The sequence below is a fragment of the Geospiza fortis genome, unplaced genomic scaffold (genome assembly GCF_000277835.1).
Source record: "Geospiza fortis unplaced genomic scaffold, GeoFor_1.0 scaffold590, whole genome shotgun sequence".
In the NCBI taxonomy this organism is placed as follows: domain Eukaryota; kingdom Metazoa; phylum Chordata; class Aves; order Passeriformes; family Thraupidae; genus Geospiza; species Geospiza fortis.
This window is the reverse complement of record NW_005054402.1, coordinates 2,814,724-2,820,272: the sequence shown is the minus strand read 5'-3', so window position 1 is coordinate 2,820,272 and position 5,549 is coordinate 2,814,724. Positions and strand designations below refer to the sequence as shown.

General features: G+C 40.7%; 1 protein-coding gene across 1 annotated transcript in view; it reads left to right on the top strand.

Annotated features, from left to right (window-relative positions):
* BTBD10 (BTB domain containing 10) overlaps nucleotides 1-5,549 on the top strand; it is a 28,048-nt gene that overhangs the window by 7,820 nt on the left and 14,679 nt on the right. The window lies entirely within an intron of this gene.

The window sequence follows — 5,549 nt, the reverse complement described above, 5'->3', positions numbered from 1 at the left end:
GCTGAGCCCAGTCCAGGTGGTGACCAGGGATCTGGAACAGAACCTAAACCTGTTCTGGGACAGACGAGCCGTGATGGGGCTGATGGGAACTGAAAGGGGCTCGTTAGCAGCGAGGTCTGAGGGGTCTGACACCTGCAAAGCCCCGGGTGCTCTGTGTGACCAAATTCAGCAGGGAGCCAAGGACACAGGCCTGGTTTGTCTCCTGCCAAGGACATGGCTGTGTTTGTCACCTGTCAAGGACATGGCACCACAGGGAGAGCGCAGATCACAAGTCTCCAGCAACACGTGGGCAGTGGAGTTACTGCAAGTCTGGTGTCAGCAGTTCAGAATTGCCTCTAATCAACAACTTCCCTGAAGGTCCAGAAGCTACTGAGTATCTTCTGAGACAGGGAGAACCCAAAGGTTAAAGAATGACTTCTTGATCAGTCACAGAAATTAGGGTGATGAGCTGTAGTCAGCAGGCAAGTTTGGAATAAAGTGTGGTAGCTGGGAGCTGCAGCTGGGTAAATCCAACCCAGAGGAACAGGACACATGTCTGACCATGTGTGGTTTGGGGTGGATTATCTATGTTGGAGAAATGTTTCAATAAAAAGCTCTGCAGCTTTCTGCAAAGATTGTTTGATGCAGATAGGAGTTAACTCAAGGACATCCGTGGCCTGTGCTTTTCAGAAAAGCTACTGTTGATCTTTTCATGCAATCTGAATTCAAGGGTCACACATCAAAAGGTAGGAAGTCTATGCCTCAAAGATAATTGCAGCTATTGGACATATTTCTGGCAAAACACAATTTGTTTCCAATGCTGAACGGCATTTTTATGGAAACTGTATGCTAGGGATATAGTACTCAAGCTAACATCTGATCATTTAAAATTTTTTCCCCAAATAAAGTGGTTTTGGAAGTCTTTGAGAATGAGAATCTAAATAATAGTTTGACGTTGTAATGGAATAAAGGATAAAAAAGGATAAATATTTTGTTACCTTATTCCTTTGAGATACTGGATTACTTCAGAGAATCTAATTATTGGAAAATGCTGTACTTTATTCAAAAAGCCTGAACAAAATAATTGGATTTTGTGTGGCTGAATATGGACATATTACTGTACTTTCTGACTTGACACTTTTTCATCCAGACAAGTGAAAATCTATGTGAAAAGTACAGTGTGAGGGAAAAAATGCATCTGGAAGCATAAGTTGTAATAGTATAACTAGAACTATTATGTTAAAAGGTTTGAGTACTCCAGTCTTGTTTGTCTTACTCAAAATACACCTTGTTATCATCAAGAAAGAGGATATTTCTGGTTTGGAAAACATAGTGGTGAAATAAGAGCTTTGTAATAAATAATCTCAACAAAGGAGTAATATAGGAGATTGATTCTTAGCTTGTCACTTCTTGGTGCTTTGGAGTGTTTAATCCTTCAGCCTTAACATTCTTAAAATAGCTTAGATAATTTTCTTGACTCATAGAAAACATAATCTAGGGCTGTGAGCAGCCCTGTGTGTAGGGCTTGTGTGGCAGCAAGGAAAGCCACGGGTCTGTTTGGGGCCAAGGACAAGGGGCAAAACTGTCCAAAGGGGAATGGATTGAATCCTTGTACAGGTCAGCATTGTCTCCTGTTCTTTCTAGTTTAGTGAGTGTCCAGTTTTATAAACCTGCCACGTTGTACTGTTGTTTGCTCTCCTCCTGTTTCTTACTTGTTCTGAGATGGGCAATGGAATGGAAAATTCAGAAGGGAGAGATGTGGAAAATTAGGACTAAAAATATAATGCATATGATCCCTGGTATAAATCTGCAGAGCCTTGTCAGGATGAATTTGTATGGTGTTAGAGATGACTAAATAATCATACAAACAATCTTGTTTGTCTAAGCTATTACAGAAAATTCTTGCAGATGCTTTTTATTTAAGTACCCGAATAAGATGGAAGAAAATGTTCAGGAACCATACATTGAAATAATAGTGGTGAAGGTTTAAATAAATGGTCTCTGAGTTCATATTTTCATTATTAGATGTTGCTTTTCTGTACTTTTTATTCTAATTTTCATCAGTTATTAGTTTCACACGTGTGATTTCTCTATAGTGTTGGAGTTTTTGTTGTTGGAAGACTTTAATTCTCTTGCACTGAGTGCTTTTTCTAGCGTTGCGGTGAAAAACCTTTGGCTTAAATTTGCCTCTTCAAGATTTGTCCTGGATTTTTCTAAGTCTGCTTCTGTTTTAGTCCCTTTTGACAGTTTCTTATTTGTTCATTCTGTTTAGATATTATTAGATCCAAAGTCTTGCCTGCACTACTGCATTTATGAACAAAATGTGATTCAGCTTTGATTCCGTTGCCATGACTCTTGAATCTTTGAAAATCTTCAGTTGCTTTTTAAATCTTGTAAATAGATGAGAAGTTGTTGTGCAGATGCTAAATGCTGGGATTTTTTTTTCCCCCAATATTGTTTATGCCTGCTGGGAGGATGCATTCATGGATTGTGAATGGAAGTACCACGTGTCTCAGCATTTTGTAAAGTACATGAAGCATCACCAGAAGAGTTCCTTTCTCATCTGTGGAAGGATATCAGAATGTATAATCTGTTTTCCACAGGTTTTATTTCTCTTCCTGTGATTTCTGCAGTTGAATATTTGCAGCATGGGGCAGGCCTGCACAAGGCATGGCATGAAAATAATGAAGCCTGATTTACCAGGGGCTCAGGTCATACTGTGCATCACCTGCTTTCAGTCTCTGCAAACATGCCTAATTGCAGCCTGGCACTGGCAGATCAAAATCTCTTCATCCAGGCTTTGTAGGCACCAGGACGGAAAACCCTCAGGAGAAACTGAGGTGGGCTGGGAAGAGCTGATCTTGGAATCCAGAAAAATGAGCTGCACTCAGTGAGAGCTTTCAAAAACACCAGTCTGTTCATCTTCTGCAAGGTACCCAATGTATAGTGAGTGATCTTAGAGTTGTGAGGACTGGGGTTTTGATTTCCCTTTTGACATCCTTCATGTCTGCAATGACAGCTTATTGACACTGCTGAGAAGGGAAACTTAGCAACTTGCAGGGCTAAACCACACACTAAATCCTCCTGAACTTCTTCAGCACCCAAATTGCCTTTGCCAAATGTTGTCAGATATTATTTGTGGTGGACTTTGGCACATCTAATTGGGGCACAAAGCACTTTGGAGGTGATTATGCTCAGAACTAGGATTTTTTTTGGACAGCACTTCATTGTTTCTACCTCTGAGAACGGAAACTGTAATGGCTACGTAGTTTGTGTTTGGTCCCAGTTCTTTTGAATTTGAACTTCTAAAGCTGTTTTATGGAGGCCCTTTCCAGTACTAAGGAGGATAATATTACTCTGAGTTTCTTAGTTTGATTTTTATTTAACTTCCATGTTGAAAATGCAGCAGAAATTGGTATAACGTTCTTTTATGGAAGTCTTGTGTTTGGGGGCTTGGTAGAAGTCATAAGGTGTGAATGTGTTCCCTCCTAAAGGTTAAGTCCTTGCTGCTTTAAGAAATCCCTTTGGCAACTGAACACTCTGCTCATGAGATCCTTTCCTGAAATGGAACTGCATTACTAAGAAGTACATTACTCATGGCTGAGAGAGCCCACTTAAGACCAGACTTATGTGAATATTAAAAAATTTGAGGGTGGAAAGTGTTGACAGAGTTTCTGCTTCGAGCTGAAGGAAGATCCCGTGGCAGCCCCCAAATTAAGCAGTGAGAATTCTTTCTGAGGGCTTCCTTCCCTGGAGCCCCAAGTCAAGTGTGGCTTCTGGACTAGGTCTCTGTAAGATTTTCATGGGTGCGTGTCCTGTCCTGAGGGGTGGGTTTGTGGGATTTGGGAGCCAATCTATCCATGGCATGTTTCTTCTGCCTGATGTAGGAGTAATGAAGAAAACACATCCTAATTCTGCTGTGGAGAAGAGACCCCATTTAGGGAACCAGAGTACTTTCTCTTGCTGCTGGGGGACTTTTCTATCAGAGGCAGAAAGTGCCTGAGAGAGGTTTTTCCAGCATGCTTTTCATGCAGCTTATTATAGCCATGTCTTCCTTGGCTTATATTGAAGGGAAGAAAGGGCTTACAAGGTTGATGGTTATTCTTCCCCTGGGGCATGGGGAGGGTGCTTGTGTGAACCATCACAAGACCCTAAAACCAGGAGAAAATTCACTGGTTTGGGTAATTGAAATTGTATGAGCAGAAATCTTCCTTCCATGTGTAAAGAGCTGACTCTTCAGCCTGGAGTGCCGATGTTCTCCTGCCTTTCCAATCACAAGTCTCTTGTTTTCCCTACTGACTTCCCTCTTTATTACAGCAGTCATTTGCTGAACAATTCTCCTCATTTCTTCAGCTTGCATCATGTTTTAATTTCCACCCTATGACATCTTGATTGTTATTTATTGTAGGACTTACTTTTAAGCTACTCCTCCAGTGTATTTTGACTCCTTAAAACAGCCTGCAGACATTCTAAAAAGAATAATTTAAAGAAAGCTGTCTCATAGTGCCAAAAAACCTTTAGAAAATTTTATGGGCTTGTGTATTTATTTGCTGTGTTGCTTTTTGTGCTTGGTGGGCTCACCTTGGTGACCTGTTGATGTGAAAATGGACAATAATTTCTGATCGGTAAATGTACTGATTAATATAATTATATACTCATTGTGAAAAAAGCCAATCGCGTGTTTTTAAAATTTTAAAAGTTTAATAGTAATAAAATGGTTATAAAAATAGTAATACAATTACAGTAATAATAATTTGGACATTTTGAATTAGGACAAAATGAGACAATAGAAACAAAGAGTTACGGATGGCCGGGTACCTTTTTTTGGGCAGCACAAGCCCGAAAAAGGACCCACGTTTACAAAGGATTAACCCTTAAAAGCAACAGCCTGTTGCATATTCATACACCTCATACATGCTGCATAAATTCCATTCCATCACAGGATTCTGTCTGGTCATCCTCAACTTCTTCCTCTAAATCTTAACAGTGCCTTCGAGGCGGGAAGAAGTTAATTTCCTCTGATAAGAAGGCAATAAATTCTCTTTCTCTGAAAGATTCAGGTGTCCTGTGGCTGCTATCTCGCTGCGAGTCCTTTCTTTAAAAAAAGTATCTTACATAGCATAGTTTCTATTTTAGCCTTCTGTTATAACCTAAAACTATATTTAACACACTACTTAAGAGAATTAATGCAGCATTACTTTCTAACACAACATATATAATATTCATTTTAATATTTGTGAAAAGGCAGTCATAAAATAGGCATTTTTCACATAAATGATGTTTAAGTTATTACAAAGGAGAGTAATTTTTCCCTAGCTTAAACTTGCTGGAACAGGGGTGCTTGTAGTTAAAAAATGGAGGTTGTGCTGTCTCGTTCTCAAAGGGCTCTTGCTGTACCCGCTTATGACCTGAGTGTCAGGTGAATTCATTTTCAATATTAATGCAGGCAGACGTTCCGGGAGCGGTCGGAGCGTGCCCCGACGCTGGCGTGGCTTTGCTGTGGGGCCGATCCCGGGGCAGCGGCGCTGAGCTGGTCCCGGCGCTGCGCTGTGCCGGGGCCGGGCGGCGGC